The 12,242-nt window shown below is 40.1% G+C and overlaps 1 pseudogene; it reads right to left on the bottom strand.

Annotated features, from left to right (window-relative positions):
• Positions 1-4,974: 4,974 nt before the first annotated feature.
• On the bottom strand, positions 4,975-11,544 carry LOC144706654 (expansin-A8 pseudogene; annotated as a pseudogene).
• Positions 11,545-12,242: the final 698 nt, after the last annotated feature.

Here is a 12,242-nt window from a genome sequence, read left to right as displayed (position 1 = left end):
CATTAGATGACATGTGGACCAAGGCACAAAGGGACAAAACATACTTTTTATTTCTTTTTTTCTTTGAAATGGCACGAGCGATGTGGTGCGCTCGTGTCCACTTATTTTAAACAAAAGAAAAAAAAAATGAGAAAGAGGGTTTTGCGGCGCGCACTGACGTGCCGCCAGGTCATACTCGAGAAAGAGTCTTTCTTTCTTTTTTTATTTATTATTTCACTCTTTCTGTTTATCATTTTTTGGTACATTGGACTCCAAAAAGCGCATTCACGGAATACAAAATGCACAGAATTTCAAGCGCTTTGACTTCTTGCGGAAGTGCACGATGAGGAAGCTGGGGAGGAGAAAGAAAGAATCAAGGCCTAGGATTGGCTGAAATGTTCAGCCCTGCTTCAAACAGCCATAACGTTTGATCTACAACTCAGATTGAGCTGAAATGTTCAGCCCTGCTTCGTCTTCTTCTCCTCCTTTCATCCATATCTCGTGATGTATAAATAGAGGCCTGGATCACTGTAAAATTCATCTTGAACTTGCTTTCTACCTGTGTGGGCTGATTGAAAGATAGTGAGTTTTGAGATCCATCAAGTGTGTTCTTGGTGTCCTGGGTGTGTGGGCAGAAGCATTGGAGAAGAGGGTGAGCTTACTAGCCCTCATAAATTGCCTGATCCTGGAAAAGCGTAAGGATCTAAGGTAGCGTCTTCGCCTTACGTTGTTTATTTTCCGATATCATAGTTAGCGTAATTAGGCTTTATCGTATTCTTTTCACTTACATTTTACTTTCTTGTATCCTCGTACCTCGTCTCCCTATCCTGTCCATTTTACTTTATTTCACTACCATCCTTCACACACTCGTCCACCATCGTGTCCTCCAGATTACCTAACTCATGCCCATGCCGCTTCGCATAATTCATGTTAAACTTACTCTTTTCTTTACTAAATAAATGAGCATATAACTTATATCCTTTTACTCGAGATCCCTTGCTCACATACTCTACTTTCCTTTTCATCTCTTTTCCCATGGATCATCGCTATAATAAGAACTTAATTCCTTAATCAGTGTTCCATGGGGACACGGTCCATACTCATCACTAACTAAATATTCTTAAGTAAGCACCATTAAATATAACTTTTATTGAATAATCTCAATTACCAACGATGAATTAACACCCCTAAGTTTGAGATTATCACCATATGTTTCTCTCTCCTCCATATTTCCTAAGAAAACCATAGAAAAATTGAGATTAATTAAACAAGACCCGCAATTATTTTTATTCAACTTGTGAGTGCGAGCTTTTAAGCGAATTTGTAACCACAATTTAAAAGAGTCCCTCTCACTTTAGAAATTACTTTAAACTCCCAAATTGCTTATGATTATATCCTTTTCTACTTAAAAATTCATTTCTTCCTCAAAACAATTCCACACAAATTCAATAAAATTCTAGAAAAATCTAGAATGTTCAGTAATTCATCCAACGTCAATTGACATTAAAATTATTTTTTAAACCTGCATTTCCATTTAAGCAGAGTTATTCCAAGCTTAAATAAGTTCCATAAAATTCTTAAATAAACATGAAATTAGAATAAAATCAGAATTCACTTGGAATAATAATTAACATGTAAATATATGATAACAAGTCTATTTTAAACTCTTTAGATGAAGAAACTTATGCTAATAAATTGAATTAAACACCAAATTTAGGGTGTTTTCAGTGGGCTCCTTGTGTGGCCGTGCTCGATGGCTACTGGCTAAAGTCAGTGTCATGAACTCGCTGGCTGGTGACTCGCTGGACTACTGGCGTGTTTCTTAATTCAACTAGCCGCTAGAATACTTTTTTTTTGTTCTTCTTGTTTTTCACTTAAAGTTTACTGGACTAATAATTCCAAAACATTTTTCGACATGAGATAAACTCTAGTCTTAAAGCACTATTTAGGATTTTAGGGAGAACAAATGGTCATGTTGAAGATTTCTAAGAACAAATATATGGAAGGAAATTTATAGAAAAATAGATATAAAAATAATAAAGTAATTCTAAAATGTGTATATTTTTAGTACTAAAAATCACTTTATCACATGTGTCTATTATTGTTGTCGGACCATCAATCAGAAGCACCCACAAGCACACCAAACGCTCTGACTCAAGGGCTGAAAAACTTAAAAACAAAGCTAGAAGCACAGTTTAAATAGCATAAAGTGTAGTGGCAAGCGTCTTTTATGTTAATTGAAAACACAAAATTACACGTGAGTAAAATCAAGTAGAACGCTCTGAACTTATGCTTAAAAACAAAGTGTAGTGGCGTGTGGAGCTCGAATCCACAAGGAATGGGGCATAACAATGTCAAACATTCTGAGGTAATTCAGAAAATTAGATGAATAAATGAGGTTGGCTGAGATATATGAATCATGTATTTAGGAAGAAACTGGACTAGCTTTGCAACAAGTCTAAGATCTGATAATTCTGAGTAAATTGAGGACAAGTCGTAGGTAGAAATATAGAGAGAGCAAAGGTGATCAAGGTCTAATTATTACACCAAAAAGGTTTGGCAAGCACAGATATGATCTCTTTAAGAAATCCATTACAAGTTTTAGAAAAGATAACAGCCCGCCAAACTCCATACTCCAAAGCTACTGGGAGGATGGACATGTGCCTATGGATCTCACTATGCACATATATCATATGTCAATATTCTCTCAGCAATTCAATATGGACAGAACTGCCCAAATTGAGCCATATGGGCAATCAAAAATGAGTAGGGTGAAAATGTTGGGGGTGATCCTCTGCTGTACAATCTGACTCAAAGCGTCCTTAGGCAGCCATATTGCACAGAAAAAGTAATTGGATGAGGAGAAATAGCGGGTGGCCTTTCTCACCATACGATCTAGGCGGAATGTCCAGATCGCACCACATGTTCTAGGAAAAAGGATTACGCATTAGTCTCACAAGGGTTATTTGAAAGGATTATAACTATATAATATATGTGCGCTGCATAAGATATTTAAAAATTATATCGAGATGTCACCGCTCTTGCATGCTAATAACATGATAAACCGTGTATATTTCCATACGTTTAGGATTTTTGGTATTATTAACTTATCATTTTATCACTTGAATGAACTAAATATTTGTGCAATAGCTGTAAATTCTAATTTTGCACATTATGGTTATTTTTACTAAACTCCTTGACTTCTTTGAAGTCAATAAATTATATTGCTGATCGTATTCTATAGTTTCACATGTGCAGAATTTGTATGAATGAGAAGATGGTAATTCTTAAAGAGTTGGAAATTTTTGAGAGTTGAGTAATTCTCAATAGGGGCAAGAAAGGTGCAAAAGGTGCTGTGGGCCTACAAAAGAGAGGTCTGAGGAAGCGGGCCACAACCTGGCATGCCCATTGGGCTTCAAAAGACTTACAAAGAAAGAAGCTAAAGATTACTACGGGAAGCTCTAAATCAATGGATAAAAAGAGGCAAAGGGCAAGAAAAGAGCATAGAACATGCCCAAAGTGGTATTTTAGTATTTGTTCCAATGTATAAATATGCTGTTTTCTCCTTCATTTCCCCTCGTTCTGGAGGTGCTCTAGCAAGTGGCTGGCTAGCAAGATAAGGCATATTTCAGAATCCAGGTTGTTCTACATGCTTAATGTAAGGTTATTGAAGTTTTCTCTTAGCCACATCTATTGAATGCATTGAGAAATGCCTTATCCTGGAAAAATCTAAGGACTCAGACTTGAGAGGAAGCATTGAGGGCTCAGTAAACTTCCACTGAGGTTTTTAAGAACTTAGGTCTACATTTTCCCATGATTATCTATCCATCGTCCCTTTAAAACAACACTTTCTCCTCTAAACACTCATTTTCCATACTTTCTCTCTCTAGAATCCACCCTTTCTGTACCTAGACTTCATCCATAGGCCAAGTTCATCCTCCCCAATTTCATAGAAAAATCTCCTTCATTTGCACTTTCAAATTCCATCTCAAACTCCTTCTACCCTCTTCTTCATTTTATCTCTCTATCTCCTCATTTGGACCTTTTCTCTCCCTAAAACCGTTTAGTTCTCTCTCTAAATCCATCTCTATTGCTCTCTAGACTCTGCTGCTCTCTCCACTTCGTCCTAGAAACTTTTCATTAAAATTTTCACTTTTGAACCTTTCAAACTCAAATTATTTCTATCTTCGCTGTCCTTGTCCATTGGTGTGCACTGCGGCAGCAGCGTCTTCGCGAGCACACTTGCCCGCCGGTCACGCGCGCTCGCCACAGCTGCACCCACGGGCACGGAGGTATCAACAGTGAGCACTTACTTGATTTTTGGTAAGTCAAAGAGGTCAACCAGTTTGAACTGGTCGAAACTGGATCGAACAAGGTCGAACCCGCCATATAAAAACCGAAAAAACAATAAAATTATATTCATTGATTAAAGAATATATAATCCCACCACCGCTCTGCCACCGTTGTGTTGATGCTCCAACGTCGCTTCACCACCGCCGCGTCTCTGCTCTGCCGCCACTCTACCAACGCCACCGCCGCAGTCGCCCCCAGTGATCGCCGGAGCAGGTAATTTCTGTTTTTTAGCATTTAAAATTATAAAATTAATGTCAGAAAAAATTAATAAAATGCCATCAAATACAAAAACAAAATTACACTTCGTCCTAGGGTGTAATAGATTATTTAAACCCTTCACAACCATGATTTATTTTTATTTGAGTGATATTAAACACGTAAATTACATGAGAGTAGGCCGTTTAGGTTTTGAGGTTTCCCATTCTATGTCTAATTATATGTTTTCCACTAGGTTTCCTTGGTCTTCTGCATACTTTGAATTGTCGATAGAAGGGCATTTAAATTTGGAAGGACATTTGTTTATTCAATAGATACGATGTTTTCTGCTGACGCAATTTCTTTTCTTTCACTTTCTTCTACCACTAAAGATCACCCCTTCAGCTTGGGCCCTGCCAATGGCGGCAGGGCCAGCCGAGGCACCCATTCCATGAATAATACAAATCGGTAAAACAGTTTAAAGTGTATGCAGGCGGGCTCCAGACGTGGCGCCGCAGCCCGAACCGGCTAGAACTGGTTGCCCTCGAAGGTCTGGCCAAAGGACCAGCCGCGAGGGCGACGTCGTAGCTGACGACCGTCCTTCCGTCGCTGGTGGTGACCTTGAAGGAGGCTCTGGCTACCGAGGTTGGCGTTGCTTTGCCAGTTCTGGCCCCAGTTGCGAGAGGGCCTGCCAGTCGGAGGTGGGAGTCTTCAAGGCAACGGCGACGACGTCGCCAGCGCCTCCGACGTTGGTGACGAGAACGAGGTTGAAGAAGCTGTGGCCGTTGACGGTGAAGCGGATTCCGCCGGACTTCACGCAGGGGACGCGCTGGTAGGCGACGGGGACGATGCCGGCGCGGTACTGGGCGATTTTGAGGAAGGCGGGCTGGGCTAAGTCGAAGTGCTCGCGCGGGGTTGCACCAGCCGCCGTTGTCGCTGGGGATGGAAGGGTTGGGCGGGCAGAAGTTGGTGGCCGTGACGGTGATGGTTCCGGGTAAGCACCATTTTGGGTCGCCGGCGCACTTGATCGTGTAGCAGGATCCGCAGCTCAGCCCGTTGTTGAACAGCGCCGTGCTTAGCGCCGCCGTGTTCGTCCCATAACCCTGGCTGTATAGGTTTCCGTATCCGCATGCCCCACCTGCATCATTATCAATTTTTAGTTCAGTTTTCTTCCTCTGTGTCTATCTCTGTCTTTACACCCCTCACTCTCTCTTTACAAATCTCTGCACCTATCTCTCCCTCTACAACTCTCTACATATATCAGTCTCTAGTACTCTCTCCCTTTATATTTCTCTACGTCCCTCCATTGCTCTCCCTCTATCTCTTTTTACAACTCTGTACAGCTCGCTATCTCTCGTTACAGTTCTCTACATTTATTTACTTTTCTAGAACTCTAAAACTCGAGAACTCTTTTTGGGTCGCGATTTTCTAGAGAAGCGATGCGGGAGATTCATCTCTTCTCTTTGTTTTTTCTCTCCGTCCATCTATCTCTCTTCCTCTCTGCCACTCAGTCACTCCCTCGTTATGTTTATTGGGTACCGATGTCTCTCCATCTAGCTACCCAATTTTTTATCATCTCTTTATTTACTCGCCTATCTGTCTCTGGCAACCGAAGCTGAGAGAGAGAAAAGGATCGATCCCTCACAGAAACTGGCGATCTGTCCATCTCTCTTCTCATGCGCATCTCGTTATCTATCTCTCCAAGGAGAGAAATACGTACCCATTGTGCCGGAGGCGTCGCCGCCGCCGTAGAAGGTGGCGTGGGCGTTCTGCCAGCCGCCCTGGGCGGCGCTCGACCGGAGAACCGTCGCGAAGAGGAGAACGCCGAGTACGAAGCCCGCCGCTGGTGCCATGGCTGGATGTGTAGAGAGAAAACCTGGCTTGTTTCTGCCTTCTTCTTTCCTGAGTTAGAGAGCGAGATGTAGAGCTGTAAGAGAGAAGAAGAGCTGTAGAGAGAAGAAGAGCTGTAGAGAGATAAAGAGCTGTAGAGAGATAAAGAGCTGAAGAGAGAAGTTGATGATGGGCTGTGGAGGGGAGGTCGGTTGGTTTTATAAAGGGAGAAGGGAGCCTGGGCGGTGGGTCCTATGCAAATACTTTAGCGGTTTTCTCTAGTTGGGAGATCATAAGATTGTCTTTCTTGGTTGGGCCCACCAGGAACATGGGCTGGCTTGTTGCCGATGTGGACCGCCGCCGGAGACCAGCGTTGAAGCGGTTTTCTCTCTCTCTCCTCACTCCCTCTCACCATCTCTCCCTCTCTCCTCTGCCCCCCTCTCTCTCCTTCTCTTCCCCTCTCTCTCCCCCTCTCCCCCCTTCTATCTCTCTCCCCTTCTGTCTCCTTTTCCTCTCTCTCTCTCTTCCCCTCTCCCCCCCTCTATCTCCCTCCCCCTACCTTTCTCTCCCTTCTATCTCCTTCTTTTCCTCTCTCTCTCTATCCCCTTTCTTTAATCCACAAAACTAATCTCCATGTCCAAATCAGGGAGCAAATATTCCAGCTCGCATGTTACTCTATCTGTATAGATATCCAAAGTGAGTCTCTCCTTCGTGACAAAAAAAGAGACGTAGTCCGAGAGAGAAAGTGACGGTTGAAGATCCGGATCGTACGGCTAGACTTGGTGCATTGCATTAGACAGAGTTGATAACTTCCAGTTCGATGGTATTATCAAAACCATTTACTTTTAGAGAAATAGGTCGAGACCTTTGATATTTCTCCAATAAATGATCAGATTCCAAATTCAGAGAATACCAATAGTCAGGAAGTAGCTCCTAGGAAACGATATGGAGCAGCGGTGTTGTAGATAAATGGATAAGCTATAATCTAGGAAAGAAAATTCGACGAGGAAAGATAGAAAGAGATATAGAAGGATTAATAGTCACGACAAATAGATACCGGAGGATGGAGAGAGAGAGACATATAGATCGATACAGAAATAGATAAATAGAGAGAGAGAAAGAGAAAGAAATATAGATGGATAGGTTGATAGTTAGAGAGAGGAGAGAGAGAGAAACAGGGAGAGGAAGAGGAAGATAAAGAGATAGATACGTGGGTCGAGGCGAGATAGACAAGGAAAGATCAGGGAAGGTAGAGAGAGCAAAAGATATCTGTTTGTCACTTGCCAGAGAACGTGATATTGATACGGAGAGATAGAGAGATAGATTGAAACACATGGTGGACAAAATAGTCACGACAGGAGGAGTCTGATGTAAGAGAGAGAAAACGACAGGGTTGAGACAAAATGTCGGTGTTGGTCTAGAGGAGAGTGAGCAAATGATCAGTAGAGATAAGAGGGTATCGGTGAGAGAAAGAGATAGAGTGAAAAGAGGGTAGAGACGGAAGAGAAATGCGCTCTTGTTTCAAAGCACCTGGTACTTAACCTGTAGAAATTTAAGCGAGACCGTCCCTGTTGCAACCAGGAACATTCTTCCCACCAGCCTATCCATCATCTCTCGCATGCCCACGCAAACTTCTCAACAAGACCTTTGTGTGCCTGTTGTTGGGCCTCTATGCGTCCCTAGTGTGCGGGCCTCTCTATGCGCTTAGTGTGCCAGCGATTGGGTGAGAAGACAAAAATAAGGGGTGAATTATCAATTCTAAACCCTTATCGTTGTTGATTTCAGCTTATGCAATACAATTTATAAAACCCTAACTTAAGGCGTATAAAGGTAAGAGTAGGTATCGTCCAAGGAAGCTAGTAGGGTAATTCAATTAGTGATCTAAAATGAATAATTTGACCTAATTAGGGCTAATTTAATCTTCAATGAAGATCAAATCACTATAATTAGGCGAAGAATTTGGAAAGGAGGGTAGAGGAGACGGGAAGAATAGAAGAGGTAAGGATCTCTAAATTGACTTCTTAGATCCAATAAAGGGATCAAAGTAGTCACTTCAATGTCAATTCAATGTCAATTTGTTTTGGGGAACTGGTTATCCAAACTAACTTGCCACTTCTCATTAACTTACCTAATCTTTCCCAGGAGTCAAATTCTTTTTTCTTTGATGATTTCTTTGTTTTTAAATGTGCAAGTGGAATAGTTATTTCAATTCAACAATCAATCCTATTTGGTACTTCAGTGTAAGGACTTGTGCATGCAGCTCAAGCCAAGCGATTTAGTATCATGCTAATATTAAGAACACCAATCAAGAGATTCATTAGAAAATAATCTAAATTACGAAAAAATTTAAAAATAAATACAAAGAAGCAAATATAGTTGATCTGGGCTGGTTCTCTTATCTGTCTTGCACATGTGAAACAGCCCCTTCCATAATGACCTCATCCATTTGAATTTCTATCTTTGTATTTAGGTTAAATGGTAAACACTGCCGTTTACTCCCAACAAGTAATGATTCTTTAGCTCGATCTAGCCTTGATCTGAATGATCCAAACATAGAGATAGAGAGAAGAGGCCAATATGAGCAAACCCATAAATTGTGAACTCAAAACTACTCCAGGATTAAGAGCAATTAATAAATAAATATTGACCTATCTTAGCCATTGGATCAATATATCATTTTTAATTAAATTTTGAATTACACGCAATGTTGTGTCGCTTCCTGATGGGCTGGAAAATTTTAACTGCATTTTGGCGGTTCTGTCTCGCTGCGCCGTGTGCCCGAGAAATAAAAATAAATAAAATACGTATCAATTTGCACTTACCTGTGCGCTTTTACGGAGGCAACCTATCTGGTGTTGCAACGTCATCTCATGTCGTGCATCTTTGTATGCAGACCACAGGCGGTGCACTTAGCGCCTCAAAAGATGCCTCTACCGATTGCATTTAAGTCGCGGATTCTTTTTGAACCATCGAGATTTTATCGCGTGGGCCCACTAAAAAACTGACGCCACCAAACAATAATAGGAGATAGGCCCCTCTAATAACTTTCATATTAAGTATGCTAATATGATTATATTTAGATGTCTATTTGCATTGGATCACTCATATTTGCGTGTAATCAAGCTAAAAAATGATTTCATCTATTTTTAGAATGAATTCTGACTTTTCTACATTTTTGTGTCTTTCGTGGAAATTTTCTTGAGCGATTTTCAAAGAATATAATTTTGAGACAGAATATGATTTTTTCTAGAACTTTCAGAAGGCGACAAATCCTAGTCCTTGCAGAAGATTGGGGCCAGCCACTCATTAGCTAAGTTAACGATAGGCATCAGCCAATCATTACCCAGCCAATCATTGCTTCGCAATTTGCGAACCGATGATTGCACTTATGACTGACAGGTTTTTTTGGGACCACACATTTTTTGCATTAGATGACATGTGGACCAAGGCACAAAGGGACAAAACATACTTTTTATTTCTTTTTTTCTTTGAAATGGCACGAGCGATGTGGTGCGCTCGTGTCCACTTATTTTAAACAAAAGAAAAAAAAAATGAGAAAGAGGGTTTTGCGGCGCGCACTGACGTGCCGCCAGGTCATACTCGAGAAAGAGTCTTTCTTTCTTTTTTTATTTATTATTTCACTCTTTCTGTTTATCATTTTAGGTACATTGGACTCCAAAAGCGCATTCACGGAATACAAAATGCACAGAATTTCAAGCGCTTTGACTTCTTAACGGAAGTGCGCGATGAGGAAGCTGGGGAGGAGAAAGAAAGAATCAAGGCCTAGGATTGGCTGAAATGTTCAGCCCTGCTTCAAACAGCCATAACGTTTGATCTACAACTCAGATTGAGCTGAAATGTTCAGCCCTGCTTCGTCTTCTTCTCCTCCTTTCATCCATATCTCGTGATGTATAAATAGAGGCCTGGATCACTGTAAAATTCATCTTGAACTTGCTTTCTACCTGTGTGGGCTGATTGAAAGATAGTGAGTTTTGAGATCCATCAAGTGTGTTCTTGGTGTCCTGGGTGTGTGGGCAGAAGCATTGGAGAAGAGGGTGAGCTTACTAGCCCTCATAAATTGCCCTGATCCTGGAAACGTAAGGATCTAAGGTAGCGTCGTCGCCTTACGTTGTTTATTTTCCCGATATCATAGTTAGCGTAATTAGGCTTTATCGTATTCTTTTCACTTACATTTTACTTTCTTGTATCCTCGTACCTCGTCTCCCTATCCTGTCCATTTTACTTTATTTCACTACCATCCTTCACACACTCGTCCACCATCGTGTCCTCCAGATTACCTAACTCATGCCCATGCCGCTTCGCATAATTCATGTTCGCTTACTCTTTTCTTTACTAAATAAATGAGCATATAACTTATATCCTTTTACTCGAGATCCCTTGCTCACATACTCTACTTTCCTTTTCATCTCTTTTCCCATGGATCATCGCTATAATAAGAACTTAATTCCTTAATCAGTGTTCCATGGGGACACGGTCCATACTCATCACTAACTAAATATTCTTAAGTAAGCACCATTAAATATAACTTTTATTGAATAATCTCAATTACCAACGATGAATTAACACCCCTAAGTTTGAGATTATCACCATATGTTTCTCTCTCCTCCATATTTCCCTAAGAAAAACCATAGAAAAATTGAGATTAATTCGACAAGACCCATAATTATTTTTATTCAACTTGTGAGTCGAGCTTTTTAAGCGCGAATTTGTAACCACAATTTAAAAAGAGTCCCTCTCACTTTAGAAATTACTTTAAACTCCCAAATTGCTTATGATTATATCCTTTTCTACTTAAAAATTCATTTCTTCCTCGAAACAATTCCACACAAATTCAATAAAATTCTAGAAAAATCTAGAATGTTCAGTAATTCATCCAACGTCAATTGACATTAAAATTATTTTTTAAACCTGCATTTCCATTTAAGCAGAGTTATTCCAAGCTTAAATAAGTTCCATAAAATTCTTAAATAAACATGAAATTAGAATAAAATCAGAATTCACTTGGAATAATAATTAACATGTAAATATATGATAACAAGTCTATTTTAAACTCTTTAGATGAAGAAACTTATGCTAGTAAATTGAATTAAACACCAAATTTAGGGTGTTTTCAGTGGGCTCCTTGTGTGGCCGTGCTCGATGGCTACTGGCTAAAGTCAGTGTCATGAACTCGCTGGCTGGTGACTCGCTGGACTACTGGCGTGTTTCTTAATTCAACTAGCCGCTAGAATACTTTTTTTTTGTTCTTCTTGTTTTTCACTTAAAGTTTACTGGACTAATAATTCCAAAACATTTTTCGACATGAGATAAACTCTAGTCTTAAAGCACTATTTAGGATTTTAGGGAGAACAAATGGTCATGTTGAAGATTTTTAAGAACAAATATATGGAAGGAAATTTATAGAAAAATAGATATAAAAATAATAAAGTAATTCTAAAATGTGTATATTTTTAGTACTAAAAATCACTTTATCACATGTGTCTATTATTGTTGTCGGACCATCAATCAGAAGCACCCCACAAGCACACCAAACGCTCTGACTCAAGGGCTGAAAAACTTAAAAACAAAGCTAGAAGCACAGTTTAAATAGCATAAAGTGTAGTGGCAAGCGTCTTTTATGTTAATTGAAAACACAAAATTACACGTGAGTAAAATCAAGTAGAACGCTCTGAACTTATGCTTAAAAACAAAGTGTAGTGGCGTGTGGAGTTCGAATCCACAAGGAATGGGGCATAACAATGTCAAACATTCTGAGGTAATTCAGAAAATTAGATGAATAAATGAGGTTGGCTGAGATATATGAATCATGTATTTAGGAAGAAACTGGACTAGCTTTGCAACAAGTCTAAGATCTGATAATTCTG

Source organism: Wolffia australiana, chromosome 8 (assembly GCF_029677425.1).
Source record: "Wolffia australiana isolate 7733 chromosome 8, ASM2967742v1".
NCBI lineage: Eukaryota > Viridiplantae > Streptophyta > Magnoliopsida > Alismatales > Araceae > Wolffia > Wolffia australiana.
Note: the sequence above shows the minus strand (reverse complement) of the source record. Positions and strands in the feature narration are given on the sequence as shown.